This window comes from Protopterus annectens, chromosome 1.part2 (genome assembly GCF_019279795.1).
Source record: "Protopterus annectens isolate FY-2018-M chromosome 1.part2, PAN1.0, whole genome shotgun sequence".
Lineage (NCBI taxonomy): Eukaryota > Metazoa > Chordata > Ceratodontiformes > Protopteridae > Protopterus > Protopterus annectens.
This window is the reverse complement of record NC_056727.1, coordinates 1,251,149,417-1,251,174,773: the sequence shown is the minus strand read 5'-3', so window position 1 is coordinate 1,251,174,773 and position 25,357 is coordinate 1,251,149,417. Positions and strand designations below refer to the sequence as shown.

Below are 25,357 nucleotides of genomic sequence, written 5' to 3'. Positions count from 1 at the left end.
CTTCCTTCTAGCTTCCAAGTTTCTATGGGAAGTCCATCCATTCCTTGAGATGCACCTCGTACTTGGTTATACATCACATTTTTTTTTTATTTTGTCCTTTATCTGTTGTGATTGTTAATTGTTGAACTTCCACTTCACCATGGTTTTATGTATCTCATTTTTCCTAAACAGCTTCTAACCATTTCTCTTCTAGATTTCCCCACACATCTGTCTATATGTAAATTTCATAAAATTGCATAAATGTCTGTATTATCTCTTCACGATTCCTAGTTAACCTTTTTGGATCCCTAGGTTTAGCTGCAGTGTTTTAGTTTTGCTGTTCTGCATTTTCAGACTTTTTTTTTGGCATGCTGGCACTCTACATTTTGAGTGCCGACACTTCAGTAGGGAGATTTTTTTTAACATGCTGTTAACATGCAGAATGACAGAATGACATCTTGGAGTTTTCCTGATTTCTCTCTTCCATGTCACCACCATTCTGAGGCAGCATTGCAAGATACCGTTTGAGGAAACTAAATACATGTATTTAATACTGTATTTTATACGGGGCTAGAAATCGTAATCAGAATTCTGAAATACTTATGATCGCTGTTCCAGACCACTTCCATTGTTGTTTGTAATTTGTATTAAATGCATTTAAATGTAGGAATCCTATCTGTCATCTCTTTGCTGATTACTGCGTGCGGTAGTGATGTGAGGAATGATTTGTATACATTTAGTATGCAGCTTCATTCAGCTGGACTGCATTTTACTGGGAAGGAAACGTAAGCTCCTGAGGCAAGGATTTCAATTCCCTTTATAATACTAACAGTCCTGATCTGTAAGGAATGGTACCATAAATTAATGTGCTCTTGGGGGAGCTGATAGAATCTGTAACATTATACAAGTACCTGAGGGTGTTGATTAGCCACAGACTTTTCTTCCTATTTCACATCAAGCAACTAATGAAAAATCTTATGAGGCTTGACTTTGTTTACAGCCTGAATCATTTGCTGATTTGTAATGTTAGGAGTAGCCTTGTGAATGCTGTATTCCTTGAATTGATATATTATACCTAGTGTACTATCAAAAAGCTGCGGTGGTGCAGCGGTAGCGTTGTCGCCTCACAGCAAGAGGTTCTCCCGTTCGATTCTCGGGCTGAAGCGCCTTGTGTGGAGTCTGCATGTCCTCCCCTCGGTCGACTGGCCTTCGAAAGACATGCGTGAAAGGGCGTGCCTTCATTGAAGGTTGGGCGTCGAGCAGGCACCTCGGCACTGTAAAAATCTACTGTCAATCAATAGAGGACCGGAGTTCCACTGTGGCGACCCCTAACCGTGAAAAGCCGAAAGAAAAACAAACAAACCTAGTGTACTATCAAAGGCATGCTTCTTTCAGTAGTCAGAGCAGTAAATATTGTGCTATAGAGGGGCCATTATGATAGGATTTCCTTCGTCTTTGTCCCTGCCAAAGATTTGTCAAGGATTTGCAGACTTTTTTTCTAAAGATTGTATACTACATGCGTGCTAACAACATTCTCCTGGGCAGTTGGAGTTAATTGGGCTGCAGGGAGAGTATGCATCTTAATTGCCAAACCAAGATATTGTTTGAACATGTACTACTGGTTTGCATATAAAACATGTAAACAGTATATTTTTATATAGTATTCTGAATTTCTCTGAAGAGCATAAGAAGAAGAAATAATTTTTGACTGGTTTAGTAATCTGTGTTTTGGACAGTTCTGTTTTAATTTGGTTGGGGTAAAAGTTCTACCTTTATCGGCACTGTATGAAAAGTGTGTTGAGAGGAAGAGCAATTCATCTGATGACTATTCCTGGTATACTTAAGAACTTTTTTTAAATTACATTCTTTAATTATGTTCTAAAGGAAATGGACTTTTAGTGCTCCAGTTCACCTATTTGGTAAGTAAATAAATAAATAAGCCTCTTAGTGTTTGTGCCAGCAGCACAGCAGTGTTGGGATATCTTATGTTATTGTTTAGTAAGTCTGTGTGGTGGTGTGTTTTTGACTATTACTTTTTTCTTTGTAATCTGGAAAGTAAGTGTGTGCTTGTAATAAGTCACATTTGCAGCATGATTTTTGACATTTCTTGGGGGAGTAATTAACTGAGTTTGTAAGATGTCAGGGCTTCCTAAATACAAAAGTCCAAGGAAAAAAATATCAGCTGATGTGGCTGTGAAGAAATATTTAATTTCATTGTAAGCATGATCAATGCCATTTTAATTCAGATAAGAGGCTGTAGTCTGCTTAAAGCTGCAAAAGGGGGGGGGGTTGGATCAGTAGAGTTTCATCACAACTAGACTTTATTAAGTTTGCAGAATTATTATTTTAGCATTAACTTATCTTTGAGTGTGGTTAATGCAGGATTTATCCTTAACTAGACTGATTTAATATTGAGGTCTTTTGTAAAAAAAAAGTCTGCTTTGGATAAACCCGGCATGATGAAATCACTGGAAGATGAGGTACTACATCTTAGTCTGCTAGACATCCTTTCTGTAACCATCTCTTATAAATATTTTCCTCTGACTTTTTTCACTCTATTTGATAAGATATGGTGTTTCATGTGTAACTCAAACCAAGTTTGTTGTTTATATTTTAATCAACCTGGGGTAAACCAGCTATTGTATAGCAACATTATTAAAAAGCTTAATAATGTCATACAACTGCTTTTCTGCTGACACTTCTCGCACACTTGCAGATGTTTTGCAAGGGTACACCTGTGTACACTTACTAGTATATCAGTTTGAGTGTTTATTTTGCTAGTTTTATTTTACATGTATGCATACTGTTGCATGAAGATGCTTATATTTCAGTTAGTTGGATTGTGAGTTATTTGTTTGATTTTTTTTTTTTTTTTTTTTTTTTTTTTTTTTTTTTTTTTTAATTTGGGATTTTTTAGTTTAACAGTTTGAAATGTCTGGCCCCACTGTAGTGAGTGCCTTAATGCTGAAACCAAATGGGCGTATATTTGGACTTGGTGTGTTTAGGGGCTGTAGGGAACTTGCTCCCCTGTGAAAAAGATTTTAGGAGAAGAGTGATTTTTGATATTCACTCTCTTCCTGCAGTTTGGGCTTCTTTTTTCTGTTTGTTGGCACTTGACATTTCAAGTGCCATTTTTAATATAGGGAGAAATTGGTGTTTGTTCTTGTCATCTAGGATGTTTCAACTATGTAACAATGAGAATGTGACAGCTGTTACATTATTTTAATGCACACCATTCTCTTTACAAGCTGGGGGTCTTTTCCAGGATCTTTTCTGAAGCTGCAGTCATAGTAAAAGGAGACGTACTAAGTTAGAATTTGTAATTGCACACTAGTTCAGGCACCTTGTATCAACTGTAATGTGGAATGCCACACATGGGCCTCTAAGTATAGAAGAACATGCAAGATTCTTTGTGACTGAACAATTAAACTGGCTTACTGTAGCTTTGTGTTTTAACATTTTTTTGAGTCAGACTTTCTTCCACTGGTGATACCTGATTTATAGTGAGTATATGTGAACTGCTAGTTTTTGTTTAAATATTTGAAAAGCAGGGGTATTGCAGTGGATAATTTTGCAGTAACCTACATTTGGGTGTGGGTGATGCATGGATGTTCTTCATGTTTCACTGTTGCAGTCATCACACTTGGGTTATCTGCCTGCAGGTAGCCCTCAGTTGGCCCGATTACCAGAGTCTTAGTATTTCTGTGTCGGATGCTGTCGCTTCTTCCGTGATGTCAAGGGTATAAAAACAGTCAGCTGACGCCATTACATCAGTCTTTCTTGCAGAGGAAGCAGTTCGCAAGTGTCAGGTGGCTGCTACCTGAAATTTTCGTTTTTCGAGTTGATAATCCTGAAGTCTTCTAAAGCTAAGTACCCCGTTGGGATCCTTTTTGTTGCTCTAACCGATGTCAGAAAAAGTTAACAATTCTCTTGCCTATGGAAAGCAAATACCTCACACAGATTTTCATTCTTACTTCGTCACCTGTTTAGGCCCAGACCACGACGTCCCTCGCTGTCAGTTTTGTGCCTTGTTTAATGCCCAAATCATTCATCGTCGGGTTCTTTTTGTTGCTCAATTCTTTTGCTCTCGATTTATCTCGGTAAACCATCCAACTACCAATCTTCTGAAAAAACGTAAGGATAAAGACAGAGACAGACCGCATAGGTCCAAAACTGCCGACGACGCTTCCATTAAACTAGTCGCCAGTCCGCTGGTACTCAGTGAGGTGCCTTTGCTGCCCCTTTTTCCCACTTCTGTGGATTCGCAGGCCTCTGCTGAGACCCATTCAGAGTCCGGTATGCCGCAACATGATTCTTCAACTATGGAACCAGAGGATGTCTCTACCTTGGATGGGTCTGGAGCCACTGTGCAGGCACCGGCTTCTGAGGGTGTTTTCCGACCTACTGATGTTCGAATCAAACCGACTTCTTTTTTAGCCAAAACTACCGAGTTTCTTACGCCCAGAGTATGCACTATGCCTAGAAAACCAACGACCAAAGCGCATGCTCAGGCCCCCATGCCACAAAATCAAATGCTTAGAATGGCTGAAGACCTTTTAACGCTAATTAGGGGAAGCCAGCCTTGCCCTGCTAAGACACAAAAGAATTCAGTTGCCTTCAGATTCCACGGACCAGGAGTTCGATGACTCTGACCTTTCTGATTATCAGGACATGCCCTTATCAGCCTATGAGGATTCAGTTGCAGAGCATTACATTCCCTCTGCCTCCCCTGCAGAGGATTTCTCTTTTGGTGAAACCTTACATACTTTAAAAGAGCATTTCCATTGGGAATGGCAAGACTATCCTTAATCCAAAAAGAGACTTGGAGAATTTTTACAGCTACATCAGCACAGGCCTTTAGCTATTCCTTCTGTCCTGGATGTTGTTTATGATGTTTTCATGGAATCCAGTCTTACTCCAGACACCTTACCTCCGGCCCCTATTAAACTTGACAGGTACTACCGAGTATCTGATTCCCACAAGTTTCTTTTTAAGAATCCTACTGCTGATTCAGAGATCATTTCCTAGGGACCTAAAGGTATTAAGGCTACTACAGCCAAAAATCCTTCCCCTTCGGACAGGGATTGCAGAGCTTTAGACAGATTGGGTAAGAAGGTATATACCTCTGCAACTCTTGCTATCAGGGCATTGAATTGCCAGTTTCACATGCTGAAGTACCAGCAACATATTGAACTAATTAAACAAAAAAATGGTAATATTTCCAGATTGTGCAGAAAATAAAAGATTTGCAAGAGCTTTTGCATTCTGCAAACCAAGTTAGTAAGCATAATTTGCAGTGTGGTTTTTATGCCCTAGAAGCATCTTGCAGGGCTGCAGTCACTGTCTCTGTACTGAGCAGACATGCTTGGCTGAAGGAGCAGACCTTGCCAGATCATGTCGAATCCAAATTACTAGATGCTCCTTTAAATAAGGACGTTTTGTTTGGCATCAAAGCTGAAGAAGTTCTTAAAAAGATGGAAGAAAAAGCTAAATCTATGCAAACTGTTAATGAATTCTTACAAGTGCAACCACTTCGATTCAGTAGGCATTGCCCTTCAAAACACTGGTCCTTTATAGCCTCCTCCAGGCCTTCCCAAACAAGACCCAGGGGAAACAGACCACCCAGACTACAGTCTCAGGGTATGCAGAGATCTGAGCTATAGACTGCTCCCACCCCTAAAACAGAGAGGTAATCCACCTACCTATGGAAACATTTCACAATGACTTCTCAACTCTACTTCCCAGCCCTGCCCAATTGCTTGTGCCCCTAAGAGGAAAACCTGCCCTTCATGCAAAAAACTGGATGTCCATTACTCAGGACTGATGTGTCCTCAACATTATATCCCAGGGAGTACATTCACTGCCAACCCCAAGTGGGTTTCCAGACCTTCCGCCAAACCAGTGGGCAGAGGCTGAAAACCAAGTTCTTTCCCTGCTCAACATCGGAGCTATTCAGCCAGTTCCAGTTGAACAAAGGGGTCAAGGTTTCTACTCCAAACTATTCCTGTTACCCAGGAAAGAGGGCTCTTGGCGTCCAATCCTGAATCTTTCCATTCTCAACACCTTCCTGGTGATCCCAAAATTCAAGATGCTTACCCTGCAACAGCTTCTCCCGATGCTAGCCAAGGATGGCTGGTTAGTCACCCTAGACTTAAAAGAAGCTTATATGCACATCGCCATCAGGGAATCATGCGGGAAATATCTACGTTTCAGGGCAGGATCTATGCATTATCAGTTCTCTGCACTTCCCTTTGGTTTATCTACTGCACCCAGGGTATTCACAAAATGCCTGGCTCCAGCCATTGCATACTGCAGGCAGAGAAATATCCAAATTTATCCGTACTTGGATGACTGCCTGATTCAGGCGGACAGCCAGGAATTGCTGCTTCAGCACCTGGCATTTGTAAAAAGACTTCTCACTTGATTGGGGTTACACCATCAGCGAAAAGAAATCACAACTGGTGTCCAGTCAAAAGATTGTATTCCTGGGAGCAAGCATGGACACAACTTCCCAGATGGCATTTCTCTCTTCAGAAAAACAGTTCTATCTGACAGACTACTTCAAACAAATGGCCACCAGAACCCTACTAACTGCAAGAAAAATACTGCAAACCCTAGGGTTCATGGCCTCATGTATTCTGCTAATTCCATATGCAAGACTGCATATGAGGAAACTTCAGTGGTACTTAAAAAAAGTCTTTGGTGCCAACATTCTCAGGACCTGGAAGCAGTCATACCTTGTCTGAGGGCAGAGTTCCTTTGGTGGGCAGAAGCATGCAACCACAACAAGAGACTGAATTTTACTCTAGCCAACGCTACCCAAACCCTGACCACAGATGCATCAGACAATGCATGGGGGGCCCACATGGCTGGCACATGCATTCAGGGCCACTGGGGCCCAAGCCAGATTCTCCTGCACATCAATCAAAAGGAGATGCTATCTGTAAAAAATGCTCTGACAGCTTTCAGATACCTAATCCTTCCAGGACAACTGCTGATAAAAACAAACAACAGCACAGTTATGTGGTACATAAACAAGCAGGGGGGAACCCATTCTTACCCACTCTGCAGGTTAGCCATGACTCTGTGGAGCACAGCTTTGGACAACCAAGTCCATCTACAAGCTCAATTCCTGCCAGACAAACAAAATTCACTGGCAGACGACTTAAGCAGAAATCTCCTAGACACATACGAGTGGAAATTGGAGCCCAGCACCTTCAACCTTCTGATCCAGAGGTGGATCTCTCTGCCTCCCCCCACAACCACCAGTTAAGCAAATTCTGCACCTGGAACCCTCACAGCAGGGCCTGGAATGTTGATGCCCTACCCTTTCAATGGGAAAACCTCTCAATCTATGCCTTTCCCCCTCTGCCCCTTCTCTCAAGAGTACTACTTAAGATAAAAGAAGACAGACCAAGGAAATTCTGATTGCCCCGGACTGGCCACGCCAGCACTGGTACCCACTCCTGAGCAACCTGACAATGGCGCCACCCTGGCACCTACACCAGACCCCTACCCTGCTGTCACAGCAGAATGGACAGATTTTGCATCCACAATTGCAAACCCTAATTCTTGCAGCCTGGCTTATTCCATGAACACTCCACCAGCAACCCTAAGTAAACAGATGCTGGACATCATTCTTGAAACCAGAAGGCCTAGTACAAGGAAATCCTATGTGGAAAAATGCAATAAATATTGTTCTTGGATTCAGTCTAAAGGAAAGGACACATCAGTGCCCTCCTTACTTCTAATCCTGGATTACTTAGCCGAGCTACTCCACAGAGGCTTATCCTTCTCCTCCATTAAGACTCCTGCCTCTACCATTTTGGCTCATTACAATACTGAGCCACCTCTATTTTCTCACTCTCTCATCAAACAGTTCCTGAGAGGGGCCAGCAATGTAAGGCCCCCCCAAGGAGAGCACCCACTCCTGCTGGGACCTTAACTTTGTACTGGAAAAGCTCACGCTTCCCCCTTTTGAACCTGCTGCCTCAGCAGAGTTAAAATTCCTCTCTTGGAAAACAGCCTTGCTTCTAGCCATCACTTCAGCTAGAAGAGTGTCTGAGCTACAGGCACTGATGGCGGTGGAACCCTTTATTATCTTCCATGCTGACAGGGTTTCCCTCAGGACTAACCCATCCTTTATGCCTAAGGTAGTGTCCATTGTGGCCCTAAACCAATCCATCAATTTGCCAACATTCTTCCCTAACCCTCAGAATAAAGGGGAAAGGATCCTGCACTCTTTGGGTGTGCACAGACAGCTCAGGTTCTACCTTGATAGGACTAAGCCTTTCAGAAAATCTGACCAGCTGCTAGTCAGCTTTGCAACAGGGCAGAGGGCAAGGCCGTTTCTAAACAAGCCATTTCCAAATGGATAACGCACTGCATTCATTTCTGCTACAAGCACCATGGAAAATCAACCCCTAAGGGGGTCAGAACACATTCCACTAGGGCTACTTCTACCTCTATAGCATTTCTCTGGGGAGTCCCTACCAGGGACATTCTCGAAGCTGCAACCTGGAGTTCTGTACACACTTTCACCAAGCATTATCACTTACCTATCTTTTCCATATCCAGAGCAGGATTTGCTACAGCAGTCCTGCAAGGCATACTAGCCAGCCCTAACTCTTCTTGACTGCCGCCACCCTTCCTCAGCTTTGGGAATCAACCCAAGTGTGATGACTGCAACAGTAAAACACGAAGAACATAGTACAATTGTGTACACTTACCATAAATGTAGATGTTCGAGTGTATTCACTGTTGCAGTCCTAGTTTCCCTCCCTCCAGCCCCCTGGTTTTCTCTGTCTTTCTATCTCTCCTCTCTATGGCTATTCCTAATAGTATTGGTATTTACTTTTTACTGGTGGTGGTGGTTTCCACACCATATGCTAGCTCCATGTTTGGGGGCTCCTGACATTTGGGTCAAGAAAAACTGATGTAATGGCGTCGGCTGTTTGTTTTTATACCCCTGACAACCTGACGTCATGGAAAAAGCGACACCATCTGATGCAGAAATACTAAGACTCTGGTATTCGGGCCGACTGAGGGCTATCCGCAGGCAGATAACCCACAGGTGATGACTGCAACAGTGAATACACTCGAACATCTACATTTATGGTAAGTGTACACAACTGTACTTTTTACCTATGGCTGGGTGTATTCTGATGCTTTGATCATGAGGGCAAAGCCTGAGTGATGATAACAGAGCCAGCCATAAGTAAACTTGGCCAAAACCCACTCTTGAGTTATTACAACCACATGATGGTGCCATTATTTAGAAAATACTTTTCTTATCTTTTTAAAATAATGTTGTTGTGTCATATAACTTCCTGACTCTTCCCTTTCCCCTCATACACAGGGACATGTTAGAGAGATGTATTTTGGATGCACACAGTTTGTACAGGATGATGCATGCAAAGTGTTGACGTTTTTTTTTTTTTTTGAGGAGAGACAACAGTAGAGGTACAGTATATTAAGTTTACCTGAAGAGGATTCTGGTGCTTTGTCTGAGGGATGTCCGTGAGTTTTTTTTTAATATATACATTTTTGACTTTGCTAGGATTGGTGTTTGTAAATTTTAATATATACATTTTTGACTTTGCTAGGATTGGTGTTTGTAAATTTTTGCTATAAGGCCATCAAACTAACTTCAGGTTGTTGCTTAGTGCTGTAGGATATTGTTGGCTGCAGTATCTTCTTATTTCCGCAGAGCAGCAGAAGTCTGAGCTAGACTGTCCATGGTGATGTTCGATTTACAGTGAGCATGTGCCAGTGAAAAAACATATGTTTGTGTTTATGAATAACAGTGTATTTCCATTGTATAGTAGTAATTAAATTAATTTTATGAGCACTCTAAACTATTAGTCGGTGTGGGGGGGGGGGGGTAAAAAGTCTCTGCTGCCCCATTTGTGAACGCTGAAGTTGATGAGGACAAATGCCATTAAAAGGAATGGGGATATTATTGGAGCCAAAGAGAAAGATGGCCCTTCCTGAGGGTGCACATGTTGGTGTTTTATGAATTTGGTAACTGAGCATTGTGGTTAGGACTGTGGCATTATTAGAACAGAGCAATGTATTTTATGAAATGACTAAGTCTTTTCTATTTGCACAAAGCGTTCCTCCAACATGTCCCCTTCTGCACATGTATTTTGAGATGTTAAAAACTCTTAAGAGCGCAGTATTGTCTGTAAAAGTTTTAAGTCTTTGTATGTTGTTTATATTGTTTTTGACAGTCAGTCCCACCACTCCCACTCCCCCAGAGAAGTTAAGGTGTTTGATGTTTGGAAAGGCTGTTTGATTTGCTGTTTTAACATGATCATGGAGTAAAGTGACCTGTTGCACCAAACAGCAGGACACATAATGGAAGATGAAGCACTACATATGTTTGTGTGTTAGACTTCCTTTCTATAGGCACTGTTGAGAGTGCTGTCCTCTGACATTACTTACTTTACTTGATAAGATATGTTGTAATATGTATAACAAACCAATTTTGTTATTGATTTGTATTTTATATTTGTATGAACTTCATATCTGTATGTATGCTGTGTATCTGATGCCTTTGTATTAAGATTCTTGTTGCCTCTCTACAACCCAGGCTGAACCTGAAATTAGTCCATTTTGATCAGTGTCCTACCTTAGTAAACAAGCAAACAAATATATTTAGACTGCCTTCTTAATCTCTAATTATTTCTGCAATTTTTTTTTCAGGATAGCTTGTCTTTTGTGCTGCATGAAGTAGATAGAGAATTATTTGTTTTCTCTCTCATATCTAGTGCTTTTGTATGTAGTTCAGTGTACCTACCAGTAATCTCAAAAATATGTACAAAATTAAGATGGCCTGCAGCCTGCATTCCTTTACTTCAGTAGTCACTGTCAGCCTGACTAACTTGTAGTTATGAATAGGTTCACTGTAAAATCTTACGTATTTAGGATCAAAGTGTAATGCTTTTCTTCACTGATATTTAGAGCTGTTTGTGATTCCAGCGAGCAGCTGAGCAGAGCTTTATGCTGTGTAGCTAGTATTAAACGAAGTACACCTGGGCATACCATCTCTGATGTTACTGCTTTGTCAGTCTTCATATTTAGATACCCTGTCATATGTCTGTCTAACATAGTTCCCTGCCTGCTTCAGCTTCTCCTCTTTGCCTTGTCAGCCGTTAATTCTTTATACTATTTCCCCACTGTATCACTTCTGCCGTACTTTTTGGGACCTTTCTACCTCTCCCCTGGTCTTATTCCTTTCCTTCTGTTATTTTCTGACGCAGTACATTTCTGTGAATCCAATCTTCCGTATATCTTTTTTCTGTTGCCTTTCACACTTTGAGCAGTTAAAACAGATGGTTATGTTTTCCTGTTGGAGAATTTCTGTCTAGTCATCAGATTACAGATTTATAGCAGCTCCAGCTTTGAGTAGTGCAGTTCTGTGCTCTGAAGGAGGTGTTCTTTACTCAAGCACTTCATAAACTCATCCACACTAGGCCAGTTCTGTACTTGGTGCTCGTGGTCAGGAGCAGTATTGCACCCATCTAGGTAAGAGACTACACCATACTGACGTAATGTAAGGGAAGTTACGCAATCACACCAACATGTGAAACAGTGTGCTGAACTTCAACAAGCTTATTTCATACAGCTACAGCAGTACTGCAAAAATTACCTATTTTTTGAGGTGTGGAGGGATAGGAACAGTATTGGACAATGTAATGTAACTGATGAACTGGGTGGCCACGATGGTGCAGTGGTTAGCGTTGCCGCCTCACAGCAAGAGGTTCTCCAGGTCGATCCTCGGCTGGGGTGCCTTCTGTGTGGAGTTTGCATGTCCTCCCTGCGGTCGTGTGGGTTTCCTCCGGGTGCTCCGGTTTCCTCCCACATCCCAAAGACATGCTGTAGGTGGATTGGAAACTCTAAATTGGCCCTAGGGGTGAGTGCATGTGTGTGTGTGCCTTCTGTGGAAGGTTGGGTGTCGGGCTGGCAACTTGACACCGTCAAACTCCACTGCCAATCATGAGCAGACAAGTGATCCGCTGTGGTGACCCCTAACTGGGAAAAACCGAAAGAAGAAAAAGAATGTAACTGATGAACTGAACAAATATGTGGAAAAACAAGGGATTGTGAAGTTTCTTGTAAAAGGTAGATTCGATGAAGAGAAGAAATCTGTAATCTGTTGACCAGGCAAAAGTTCTCCAACAGAAAAACATGATAGTCTGTTTTAACTGCTCAGTCTCCTATTCTGCTATCTAGCAGTACCTTAGTTCTGAGCCTGTTAAATTTCTGTGAACAGTTCATCTCTTTTTACTTTCTACCTAAGTTCCTGCTTCCTTTGAACTTTTATTCATGAAGGCTGTATGTTATCCACTAGTAATGACAGAGAATGGACAGATGAAGTAGCAACAGCAATTTACTACTGTTAATTATCTAGTAACGAAATCAACTTAAATTATTTTCAGACAAACTTAAGTACAGTTCTAAGAGTTGTATTGGGCAAAAATGACTCAACATTATTAATTATGGATGATTCTCTGTGCTTGTCAGTGACTTTGTAAAGGTCTCTGGAGCATCTTATCAAAAGTGATAGCAGAAAACATAGCAACACTACTGCTTTGCAATTAGTGGTTGCTTTCTTTGTGATAAGGGAAGCTTATAGTTAAAAGCAGCCCTGGTCTGTCTTTCCTTTAACTGCAGCACTTTTATACCTTCCATCATGTAACATCGCACCCTTTTATTTCCTTTATACCTCATTCTTCCCAAATGCAACCCATGCTGGTGTAATATGTGTATGCAGTTGTTTTTAGCAGTCTGTGCCTTAACTGTGCTTATTTTATATCAATTCTCTCCACTGTTTGACCTAGAATAGGCTTTATGTTCATAAGGTTGTCCTGCCATGTTTTGTTTCCACTGTACTTCTTCTCCTTTAGTTTCTGCCTTGTCTTCCTTCTCTGTCTGCCATGCTTCTTTGTTCTTTTTACTGTGAATTGTCCTTACAGTAGCATTCCCACTGCTGACTCCTGTTTCCTTGTTAAATGACATCAGGCCTTCAACACTATGTAGGTAATATCCTACCTGTTGTCTTGGTAAACTAGTTAATCGCTCCTGTCTCATTCTCTTTCCTGCTGCCCAGTCTGTTAAAATCCTAGGGTACCGTTTCTGCACATCCCCAGCCAGGTTTCTGTTGCCAGACTGGTGGATCCTGTGCTTCTGCTTTCAGTATCCACTGTATTGTTGCCTATCCACTGTAGCCAAAAACACAACGCTTTGTAAAGTTCAGTTTATTTGCATTAGATAAGAAGGTCGATACAGTAGACACAGCAACTATTTTTCATTGGTATTTAGAACTGTTTGTAATACCAGCAGGTAGCTCCTGTTGGTATTAATAAGTCCACGTTAAGTGGTGCTAAAGATAACTTTCATTTCATTCATTCCTTCCTGTAAAAAGGCAGATTCACTAAACTTATGTAGGGGATACTGCATCTAAACTGACCATACCTGTTGAAATAACTGTGCACTTTAACTACTGCCATTCTTTGTGTTTGACTTAGAAACATAATACTTAGCTGAGAAGCATGCTTACATGCAAGATGTACATGTCCTGTCACAGAACTGTCAGGCTCTTGTACAGCAAATGCATTAGGGTAGATGTAATAACCGTCATACTAACAAATTCCACATGATCATGCCAACTCAGTTTGACTCTGTGAGCATGCAGCCAAGGATGAATTATCATATCAGTAGCAGCAAACAGGTGCCAAAAGTAAGCTGTGCGGTATTAGGTTTCTTTACTCTGTACAGAACCACTGCAAAATTCTGGGCTTCTTAACTGAAAGCTCATTCCTTCTTTAATACCCTGTGGTGCTGGAACCTCATTGGCTGCAGCTTACCTCAGGAGTTTTTTCTGGCACAGGAAAAGTTAAAGCTTGTCAGCATGACTGTCTTCATCATGTTTGTGCAGCCTCAGTTGCATGCTTGGTGCAGGCTTTGCATAAAATAATTTCTAATGCAAGAAAAAAATCACTTTGTTCTTAGAGAGTGTACTGTGCTTCACAAATAGCTGCCTGTGCAGACAACAGTGTAGTTGGTGGTCCTAATGTATTGCAGGGGTTCGAATTGCTAAACTGTGTGCCTACTCTACAAAACCTTTAATTGAAAAGTGAGGTTGCTGGATGAGTTAGAGGGAAGCCTGGTTTGTTTTTTGGCCATAGTAGGATAAAATCCTCTTAATATGTAGGGAATAGTCAGTACTCAGAACTTCACACCTGTCTGTGAGGTGTATCCTAATTTGCATCTTGTCTAGGAAACTCTTTTCTTATTGTGTGACAGCAGACTGCTACTTTTTAAAATGCTTTTTGGCCTGTTCCCCCAAAACCATTAAGTCCATATCCATATATCCCCATTGGTTTTTCATTCCTTTTGCACCTCAGTATCCTGGGACACCAGAAGAGGGAGCTGAGAGTGAGGGATAGTAGCAGTTGGGGAAGGGTAGAACAATTTCTGTATATTCTTAACAACTTCCTTGATTGCTCAGAAAATGTGATATGCTATCTTCTACTCTGAGCCCTATACTGGAGCATGCTCACAATTCCAGCTTGAGAACATAACTACTCCTTTGTTGCCTTACATCCTGTAGAATCCCTTAATGCAAGTGCTTCAGTCATGGCCCTTTCCCCAAGTGGAGGTCTTGCATCTAGACTCTGCAAACACCTACCCCTGGAACTGGTAGAGCTGGTGTCATCTGGGGAAAGTTAGGCCAAAGCTTTACGCCACAGAACCAACTATTCAGCACACTGCCTATTTTTGCTTATTCTGTAGACCTGTAACCTCACTGCAGCTGAAACCAACATTTCATGCTAGAGCTTTTCTCTGGTACTAAATAAAATTGTACATGCTCAAAATGTTAACTGCTTTTGTTAAAGTTTTTTTGTGGCTTCTAAAATTCACAATGTTAATAGCATTTCGCTAGTGAATTGTCAGGGCTTTCAATGCTGAGTCCTGAAACACCAAAAAAAAAAAAAGACCGAAAATACAGCAGAAGACTGAATATCAAATAGTGCTGTTCTCCTTTAAATTTGGCAAGCAACCCCCCCCCCCCCCCCAAATTTATATATACAACTACAAAATCGCCATAACTCTGTGAAAAGAGAATATTCTGAGAAATGACAGTCTTGGACTTAGAATATTTAAGTCGTGCTTTTCAGTCGTTTCAAATCTACATTATAGAATTTGTCATTCTGAGTCAGAAAAGAGAAGCCAACAAATGGCTTATACAATTTAGCTATAGCTATACTGTGGGAACCATACCATTTTGATCACAGGTCATCCACTGTTTATCAGCTGCTAAAACACTTTCTGTAGGCAGGGAGATGTTTAGACTAGGTGATTTTTGTGTTTTTAAATACAAGTCTGCTCCTCCAGCAAAGACTTGACTTGCAGGACACCATGCAAACGTTCTAGCTTGTGTTTTCTTATATTGCTAGACTTGTACCTTGCATACCTCTGCCTAGTCCACCCTATGCTTATTTTGAGCAGTGCTCATCTTATTAGGGACAGGTGTACCTCATTAGTCCCTGTAGAGAAGCTTGCGGATAAAGCTGGTGTTATGAATGTTGTGTCAAATTCAGTAAGAACAACACTGTGAAACATTTACCATTTAGCTATCATCTTTTCATCTTGTCTTCCACACACCTGTCATACTGATTGATGCATGCAAGCAACTTGTGTTGGTTCCTAGCTGGTAAACTAACTTTGTTAGTTCCTTGGTGTGTTAATACCTGTTTGTTTTGCTGGAAGTCTGCTTAAGTATTTGACCTTTAGCTATCCTCTTTTTACTTCATCTAGTCCTCAGAGTCCTAGTACTAACTCATATTGTAGATGCAGCACGCACCCTAGCTTGTCTTGGATTATTGATTATTGTGAGACATTTTTCCAAGATTTCTGGGTTTCAGAAAATATTCAGGATTACAGTTTACATGACTTTAACTATTCTTGCAAGAAAACTGAAATTGGTTGTGATCATTTATGCATAATAGTGCTGCCACTTCAGTTACACAAAGGAATTAGGTTTGTCACCAAACACCACAAAAAATCAGTGTATAGCAGCTAGATGAAAAATTGTGGCTGGTCAATAAAGAAATGTAATAGGTGGTAAAACAAATGCGCTAAATTAATGCATATATAGCATCAGTGATCAACTAGAAGCATAGCTTGCAGCTTGATTGTCATACACTCTTGCATGTCACGCACGCGCACACATGCTCGGAAGAAACAGAAAAGGTTTTGTGTGTAAGGTGGTAATCAGGGACTACAGCTGCTGATGCAAAATAACCAGAAAATGTAAAGTCAACAATATGCAAAAGCTATGCAGTCATACCAGACAGCCACATCAAATGGCTGCTTGAAAGACGGAACAACTTGCAAAACCACAAAATATGCAAATGGCAAAAATAAATGCTGGATCATCAATCCAAGTAAAAACAAGAATCAAAAGGTAGTTATTCCAAACAAATGCCTTTAAACTTCAGTGTCAGCTAAAGTAGAATCACAAATCAATGTGCTATGCATGTTATTTTCTTAATCTGTAGCCCAATTTAAGCAAAATTAACAGATTTCATATTTCCTTCCACCACAGTAACCACTATAATATAATACTTATTTATTCCCTTTTTTCTTGCTTTATAACAAACATTTTAGATTTTTGTGCATTGTCTTTGTTCTTTTGCAGGCAGCATAGGTCAAGAATACATTGGTACCATGTCCAGTAGAATCAATTAGTGTGTGGATATTAAACTGAGTTGGTACTGCTAAGACAAAACCAATGATGCTTAAAATTATAACTGAAATCAGCCAATAATATCTGGACAAAATATTTAAATCAAGACAAAAAGTGCTATGGACTACATGGGCTTCCACCACCACACTTTTTTGCTGTACTTTAAGGATTCCCATTAAGGGGAATAGAAAAACAAATTGTGACGCAAAATATTTCCTGTCATTTACTGGTGAGGACTTGTATCAATGATTACCCTCTGTGTGGCAGAAGTTCAAATTCTTTATGTCAGGAGTCTAGATAAAATGCATTAACTTTTCCATATGTCTTGGTAAAGGTTAGTCATTATCCATTTATGGCATAATATGCTTTTTCTAGTGACAGTCATTCTGCACATCCAATCATCCCTTGTATATAGTGCTTAAGCTCCAACTTGTATAGCTTGTGCTTTACAAACCAGCATCAGTGTCCGGCATTATGTGCCGTGACAGTTCAGTACTATCATTATGAACATAGTACCTAGGTGCATTTTCTGTTTAAGATAGGGGTCCGTAACTGCAAACATTACATACACTACAAGCTCAGTGATGTGGGGACCTTGTGTGTGTGTGTCAGATAATCTAGATTAATGCTTTTTTATTTTTTACACTGGAAACAGCAGCCGTAGTTGTGTCCTTACTGGTTTATGTCCTTGTGTATTTCGATTTCCTGGACACACTTGCTGAGTTTTTGGTGGTATTGTTTTCATTTTTGACTTTCTTATTTATTGCTGCCTGCAATCCTCAGTATGTTGGCCGTGTTATATCACTGTATGATGTCCTTCAAGGATGCATCTGCAGTCATAACATATGGGTTGTCCTGCCTCAGGCAGCCCTTCGGTCGGCCGGATTCCAAAGTCTGGGTCTGGCCTCGGCTGATGTCGCACTTCACCCGACGTCATAGCTCCTGGGGTATAAAGGCATCAGCCGACGCCATTTTCCTCTGCCTTTCTTGCCGCGCGGTGCCCGAAGCAGAAGCTGTTCGCAAGTGCCGGTCGGTCAGATCCAGAGATTTCAACTACCGAAGACTTCTAAAAAAGCTAAGTACCCTGTTGGGGACTCTTTCTTGCCTCAGCCGATGTCAGACAAAGTAAATAATTGTTAAACTTGTGGGAAACAAATACCTCATAAGGATTTCCACTCTTACTGCCTTCCTTGCTTAGGCCCAGACCACGACGTATCAGCTTGTTTAGCTTGTGCTTTCTTCGACCGACGGACACTCAGACGTCAGTCAGAGTTTGCAGAAGAGTTTTTTGGCTCCACTTTTGCATATAAAATGCCATTGGAGACTCCGACTACACATTTAGCTAAAAAACGCAAGGAAAAGGACTGACACTCGCGGCCTGCGGTTTCGGCTGAAACCACGGTTAAGCCTACTGCGAGTGTCTCGGTTTCGGCTGAAACCGAGACCTCGGTTCTCCCTTCGGCCGAAAGCATGCCTCCGATAACCGAGGCCACACAGGCCATGGCTGAGTCGGCTACAGAAATTCCTGCTGAAGAAGCAGGCACACAAGATTTGTCTGACACTATTCCATTGGACATCTCTACTTCTGCACGTGGGGCAGCTAGACCCCCTGCTTCTATGTCTATCAAGGCCTTTTCCAGGGCTAAAGCAGCCAAACTTTCCAAGGCCTTACCTACAAAAGCTCCCTCTCACAGGCCTACCTCAAGTTCCCAGATTCTCAGCCTTGCTGAGGACCTTATTTCTCTGATCAGGGGATCCCAACCTCACCCAGACAGGGCCTCTCAACCCCCTCCTGAAAAGAGGCCTAGGACTGAACCCCCTGAACCTCTCTCCACTGACTATTCCTCGGATGGTTCAGCTTTATCTGACCATCAGGAAGGCCCATACTCACCTTATGAGGATTCTGATGCAGAAGACTCCATTCCTTCTGCCTCACCTCCAGAAGAATTTTCATTTGGGGAAACCCTACACTCTATGAGGGAACACTTCCAATGGCAGGGTCAGGATTTTTCTGATTATAGGAAAAGGCTAAGGACTTTTTTACACTTACCACAGCATAGGCCTTTAGCCATACCACCTGTACTATCAGTTGTTGATGATGCATACAATGATGCCAGTACTGCCCCTGATTCTCTTCCTCCGGCCCCTGCCAAACCTGACAGATACTACAGGGTCCCGGATTCTCACTTCCACTTGTATAAGGCTCATGCTGCAGACCCAGAAACCATTTCTCAGGGCCCTAAAGGTGTTGCAGCTGCCTCTGCCAAAAACCCACTACCCTCTGAAAGAGAATCTAGAGCATTAGAGAGATGGGGTAAAAAGGTTTATACATCTGCTACTCTTTCTGCCAGGGCTTTAAACTGTCAATTTCACATGATACAGTACCAGGAATTTTTGTTAGATCAGCTGAATAAAAAACTGGCCTCTCCCCTTTAGACCGTAAGTCCCTTCAGGATTTGGTACACAACTCTCAGCAGGTCGGTAATCATTTCTTAAAATGTGGCTATGATGCACTGGAGGCTTCATTTAGATCAGCAATGACTGGAGCAGTGATTCGAAGGCATGCCTGGTTAAAAGAACAATCCTTACCAGACCATGTTAAGTCTAAACTCCTAGATGCCCCTATGGAGAAACAAAGTTTGTTTGGCTCCCCTGCACAGGAGGTACTAAAGAAAGTGGAAGAAAAAGCAAAATCTGTCCAAACAGTCAAGGATTTTTTACAGGTCCAACCTCCGAGGTTTAGCAGAAACTGGCCTTCAAAGAATTGGTCCTTTCCAGACACCTCCAGAGCACAGAGAGGCAGAAATAGACGCCCAAGAGGCAGAGGTCAATCAAGGGGTGCCTACAGGGGTCATCAGTGGCAACCTGCCAACCAGAGGAGTGCCGCCACAGCTGCGACTACAACCACTTCCACAGGACAGACACAATGACTTGGCTCTGATTCCGCCTACCAGGGAACAACTGGAAGCACCCTTGGGCGGAAAGCTAGCTTTATTTTCAAAAAATTGGCATTGCATTACAGGAGACAAATGGACTTTACAAACAATAGACAAGGGCTACAGGTTTCACTTCCACACGCTACCAAAAAAGAGAGGAATGCCAAACCTTCCACCAAGCCAGAAATCAGAGGCTCTAAAACAAATCATCAGCTTACTAAGGATGAGAGCAATAGAAAAGGTACCACCTATGGAACAAGGCCAAGGATTTTACTCCAGATTATTCCTTGTACCAAGAAAAGAAAATCAACGGAGGCCTATTCTCGACTTGTCCGCACTGAACATATATCTCATTGTTCCAAAATTCAAAATGCTGACCCTACAGCAACTTCTTCCCATGTTGGGCAAGGAGTCCTGGCTGGTGACTCTAGAGCTCAAGGAGGCATACCTGCACGTCCCTATATGACCAGATTGCAGAAGACACCTCAGATTTCTTGCAGGATCAGAGCATTATCAATTCTCAGCATTGCCCTTTGGCTTATCTACTGCACCCAGAGTATTCAGAAAATGCCTGGCATCAGTCATTGCTCATTGCAGGCTTCAGGGAATTCAAATTTACCCATACCTGGACGACTGCCTAATACAAGCGGACAACAAGACAAAATTAATAAAGGATTTGGCCAATGTCATACAACTGCTGCAAGCCTTGGGATACACAGTCAACATTCAAAAGTCAAGACTAGTGCCATCCCAAAGGATAACATTTTTGGGTGCAGAACTGGACACAATAACTCAGATGGCTTTTCTCACAGAGGAAAAACAAAAGCAACTACCAGTCTATTTCATGGCATTAACAACACAAACTCAGCTTACTGCAAGGAAAGTCCTGCAGGCCCTGGGTTACATGGCATCCTGCATAATATTGATCCCACATGCCAGGCTGCATATGAGAAAGTTACAATGGTACCTAAGGAATGTATGGTCTCAACACAAACACAGTCTAGAAGCCCAGATACCAATCATTCCATGTCTGAAAAAAGAATTCCTGTGGTGGGCTCAGGCCTGTCAGATAAACAGAGGATTGCCTTTTCACAAACCACATCCAAGGCAGACCATCACCACGGACGCCTCAGACCTAGGCTGGGGGGCACACATGGAAGACAAGTGTATCCAAGGCCTATGGTCCCAAGACCAGCTGAATTTACACATAAATCTAAAGGAGATGCTGGCAGTGAAGCATGCAATCGAGGCATTCAGACCATTCCTCCAGCAAGGACACCTGCTGATAAGGACGGACAATACCACAGTCATGTGGTACATCAACAAACAGGGAGGCACACATTCATACCCTCTATGCCGGATGGCAATGGACCTGTGGAACTTGGGCCTGAATCTCAACATCCAACTGCAGGCCAGATTTGTACCAGGAAAAGAGAATTCACTAGCAGACAGTTTAAGCAGAACTACCACGGATGCTCACGAATGGATGCTGCATCCAGATATCTTCAAAACCATAACAAAGAAATGGGGAATGCCAGAGATAGACCTGTTCGCCTCCCCACACAACCACCAACTGAAGAAATTCTGCTCAAGAGTATACCACCCACTTGCCTGGAGGGTGGACTCCCTTTCTTTCAGCTGGAAGGCCCTGACAGTATATGCCTTTCCACCTCTTCCTTTGATGCACAAAGTTCTACTGAAGATCAGAGAGGAACAGCCAAAGGTAATTCTGATAGCTCCAGACTGGCCAAGGCAACATTGGTACCCGCTACTGAGAATGTCTCGGACGCACTCATGGCTTCTACCTCTATGTCCCTTACTTCTAACGCAGAACAACTACAAGACCCTGCATCCAAACTTAAAAACGCTGCAGCTAACTGCTTGGAAAATTGCATAAAACAAAACCAACCTGATTTATCTCAGAGGGTTAAGGACATTATCCTGGAGGCTCGCAGACCCTCCACAAGGAAAACATATTCAGCCAAATGGAAAAGATTCTTCATTTGGAGTGCAGAAAAGGGAGAAAATGTCACACTGGTAAACCTAGCACACATCCTGGAATACTTAGCAGAACTGTTCCACAATGGCCTGCCCTATTCCTCCATTAAGATTCATGCATCAGCAATTTCAGCAGAGTACAACATGGATCCTCCTGTCTTCTCTCATCCTCTCCTCAGGCAATTCTTGAGAGGGATCAAAAATGTAAAGCCTCCAAAGAAACCACCTCTGCCTGCATGGGACCTCAATTTTGTGCTAGAAAATTAACACTCCCCCCTTTTGAACCAGCAGCAACAGCAGACTTACAGTTCTTATCTTGGAAAACTGCCTTCCTGCTAGCAATCACTTCAGTAAGAAGGGTATCGGAGTTACAGGCATTAATGGCAGTGCAGCCTTTCCTTATCTTCCATCAGGATAGAGTGTCTCTGAGAACCAATCCTACTTTTATGCCAAAGGTGGTCTCCAGGGTATCCTTGAACCAAGCTATACATTTACCTACATTCTTCCCCAACCCACAGAACAGGGGGGAAAACTACTACACACCTTGGATGTGCACAGACAACTGCGCTACTATCTGGACAGAACTAAGGCCAGCAGAAAAACTAACCAGCTTCTAGTAGCATATGCAACAGGAGTGCAAGGAAAAGCAATTTCAAAACAGACAATCTCAAAATGGATAGGAAATTGCATTCGATTCTGCTACTCATTTCATGGGAAGACAACTCCTGAAAATATCAGGCCTCACTCCACAAGAGCTACAGCCACCACTACAGCTTTCCTACAAGGAGTGGCTACCAAAGACATTTTAGAAGCTGCTACTTGGAGCTCCGTGCATACATTTGCCAAGCATTACAATCTTCCTTTATACTCCAGATCCCGAGCAGGTTTTGCAACTGCTGTTTTACAAGGGATCTTAACTACACCATCATTATCTTGGTGCCTCCTCCCCCAGTTTGGCTATGGTATTCTACCCATATGTTATGACTGCAGATGCATCCTTGAAGGACATAATACAGTTTTGTACCTACCATAAATGTAGATGTCCGATAGGTATGCATCTGCAGTCAGGATTACCCACCCTCCTTCCCCTCTGTGGTATTCCTAGGGTACTTACCCCTCTTTTAGCTAGCTGGGGGAATCTATTATGGTGTATTTGTTTGTATGTATATATGTATATATATTTTGCTTTCTACTGTTTGGAGTTTTCTACATTTATCCAAATTTAGCCTTCCTAGAGGGCACCTGGCATCTGGGGCAAGAAACACTGAGGAAAATGGCGTCGGCTGATGCCTTTATACCCCAGGAGCTATGACGTCGGGTGAAGTGCGACATCAGCCGAGGCCAGACCCAGACTTTGGAATCCGGCCGACCGAAGGGCTGCCTGAGGCAGGACAACCCATATGTTATGACTGCAGATGCATACCTATCGGACATCTACATTTATGGTAGGTACAAAACTGTACTTTTTTGATAATTCTACTTATCTGTGCAGTTTATTGTTTGATGGTGATAGTGTTGTATCTGAAAGCTACTGGAAAGAGTCCATTTGTTGTCTACTGTATTTCAGTTAACCAGTCAGCAAGAAAGATCACTGTGGCAGATGTGAGTGGACAGGACTAATTTGTGACTGCCATGGTAGCCAGTTTGCACTCTGCTGATGTTCTTCGTGTTTCACTGTTGCACTCATTACATTTGGGTAATCTGCTGGCAGGTTGCCCTCAGTCAGCCTGATTAACACAGTCTTGGGTCCTGCGTTGGTTGCTGTCCCTTCTTCCATTACGTCAGGTCGTCAGGGGTATAAAACCTGCAGCCGACGGCATTACATCAGTCTTTCTTGCCATGCAGTGCCCGAAGCAGAAGCAGTTTGCAAGTGCCGGTCGGCCGACTCCTGAAATTTTCGTTTTCAGCTCCAAAGTCTTCAACTTAAAGCTAAGTACCCCGTTGAGGAAACTTTTCTTGCTCCTTACCGATGTCAGTAAAAGTTAATAATTGCATTACTTGTGGGAAGCAAATACCTCACAAGGATTTTCATTCGTACTGTATTCCTTGCCTAGGCCCTGATCACAACTTGCCTTGCTGTCGGTTATGTGCTTTATTTAATCAGCGCACTATCAGTCGTCGTCATATTTTTGCCTCTCATTATTTCGGTTCTCGGTTTAATTATCTAGAAATGTCGTTGATTAGCCATCTGACTACCTGGATTCCAAAAAAAACGCAAAGATAAAGACAGAGACAGGCCGTCAAGGTCCAAAACTGCCGACGGCGCTTTTCCTAAGCCAGTCGCCAGTTCGCCAGTACTCAGTGAGGCACTTTCGCAGCCCCTGATACCTGCTACTTCTGATTTGCAGGCCTCTACTGAGACCATTTGGAGTCCGGTATGCCGCAAGATACTTCAGCTATAGAACCCACGGATGTCTCTGCCTTGGATGGGTCCAGAGTCGCTGTGCAGGCACCGGCTTCTGAGGGTGTATTCAGGCCTACAGACTTGCATATTAAAACGATACCTCCTTCATTACTAAGGCCTAAATATTGATCCATGTCTAAAAAATCGACGCTCAGGCCACATGCTCAGACCCCTATGCCTAAAAAACAAATGAGAAAAATGGCTGAAGATCTAATAACCCTAATTAGGGGTAGTCACCCCCCCCCCCCCAAGAGGCCTAGGGCTGAGCTTGCTTATGAATCTTCTGAACAGGATTCTGTTTCTTCTGACTCTTCTAATGACCTGGATTTGTCCAAACCTACTTATGAGGATTCTGATGCAGAGAATTCCATTCCCTCTGCTTCCCGTTCTGAGGATTTTTCTTTTGGGGAAACTTTACATACTTTAAGGGAGCATTTCCACTGGGAAAGCCAGGAATTTTCTGATTCAAAAAAGAGGCTTGGGGATTTCCTTCTTCTACCTAAGCATAGGCCTTTGGCTATACCTCCTGTACTAGACATTGTTGATGATGTGTTCTCGGAATCCAGTTTAGCCCCTGATTCCCTGCCTCCAGCTCCTAGTAAACCTGACAGGTACTACAGGGTTCCTGAGTCCCACAAGTTCTTTCTCAAAACTCCTGTTGCAGATCCAGAAACCATTTCTCAGGGACCCAAGGGCATTAAGGCGTCTATTGTTAAAAATCCTACCCCTTCTGATAGAGACTCCAGGGTGCTGGATAGATGGGGTAAAAAGGTTTATACTTCTGCAGCCTTGGCAATCAGAGCTTTAAACTGCCAATTTCATATGTAAAATATCAACAGCATATTATTGGACTGCTTAAACAGAAAATGATGTTGATTCCCATGTGGAAAATAAAGATTTACAGGATTTAATGCATTCTGCTGAACAAGTTGGAAAACATACTTTGCAATGTGGTTTTAATTCTTTAGAGGCCTCCTGCAGGGCTGCTGTTACTGGGTCTGTGCTTAGAAGGCATGTTTGGCTTAAGGAGCAATCTTTGCCTGATCATGTTAAAGCTAAATTGTTGGATGGTCCTTTAAATCAGGGCCTCCTGTTTGGCAATAAGGCTGAAGAAGTTCTAAAAAAGATGGAAGATAAAGCTAAATCTATGCAAACCTTTAAACATTTCTTACAAGTGTAACCTCCAAGATTTAGTAGGCACTGGCCTACTAAGAATTGGTCCTTTCCAGCCCCTTTCAGATCTTCTCAAGCCAAACCCAGACACAGCAAAAACCCCCAGGTTTC

At 42.3% G+C, this 25,357-nt stretch overlaps 1 protein-coding gene across 2 annotated transcripts in view; it reads left to right on the top strand.

The window, feature by feature from the left end:
* LUZP1 (leucine zipper protein 1) overlaps positions 1-25,357 on the top strand; it is a 2,096,166-nt gene that overhangs the window by 2,002,450 nt on the left and 68,359 nt on the right. The gene's annotated exons all lie outside the window — the stretch shown is intronic.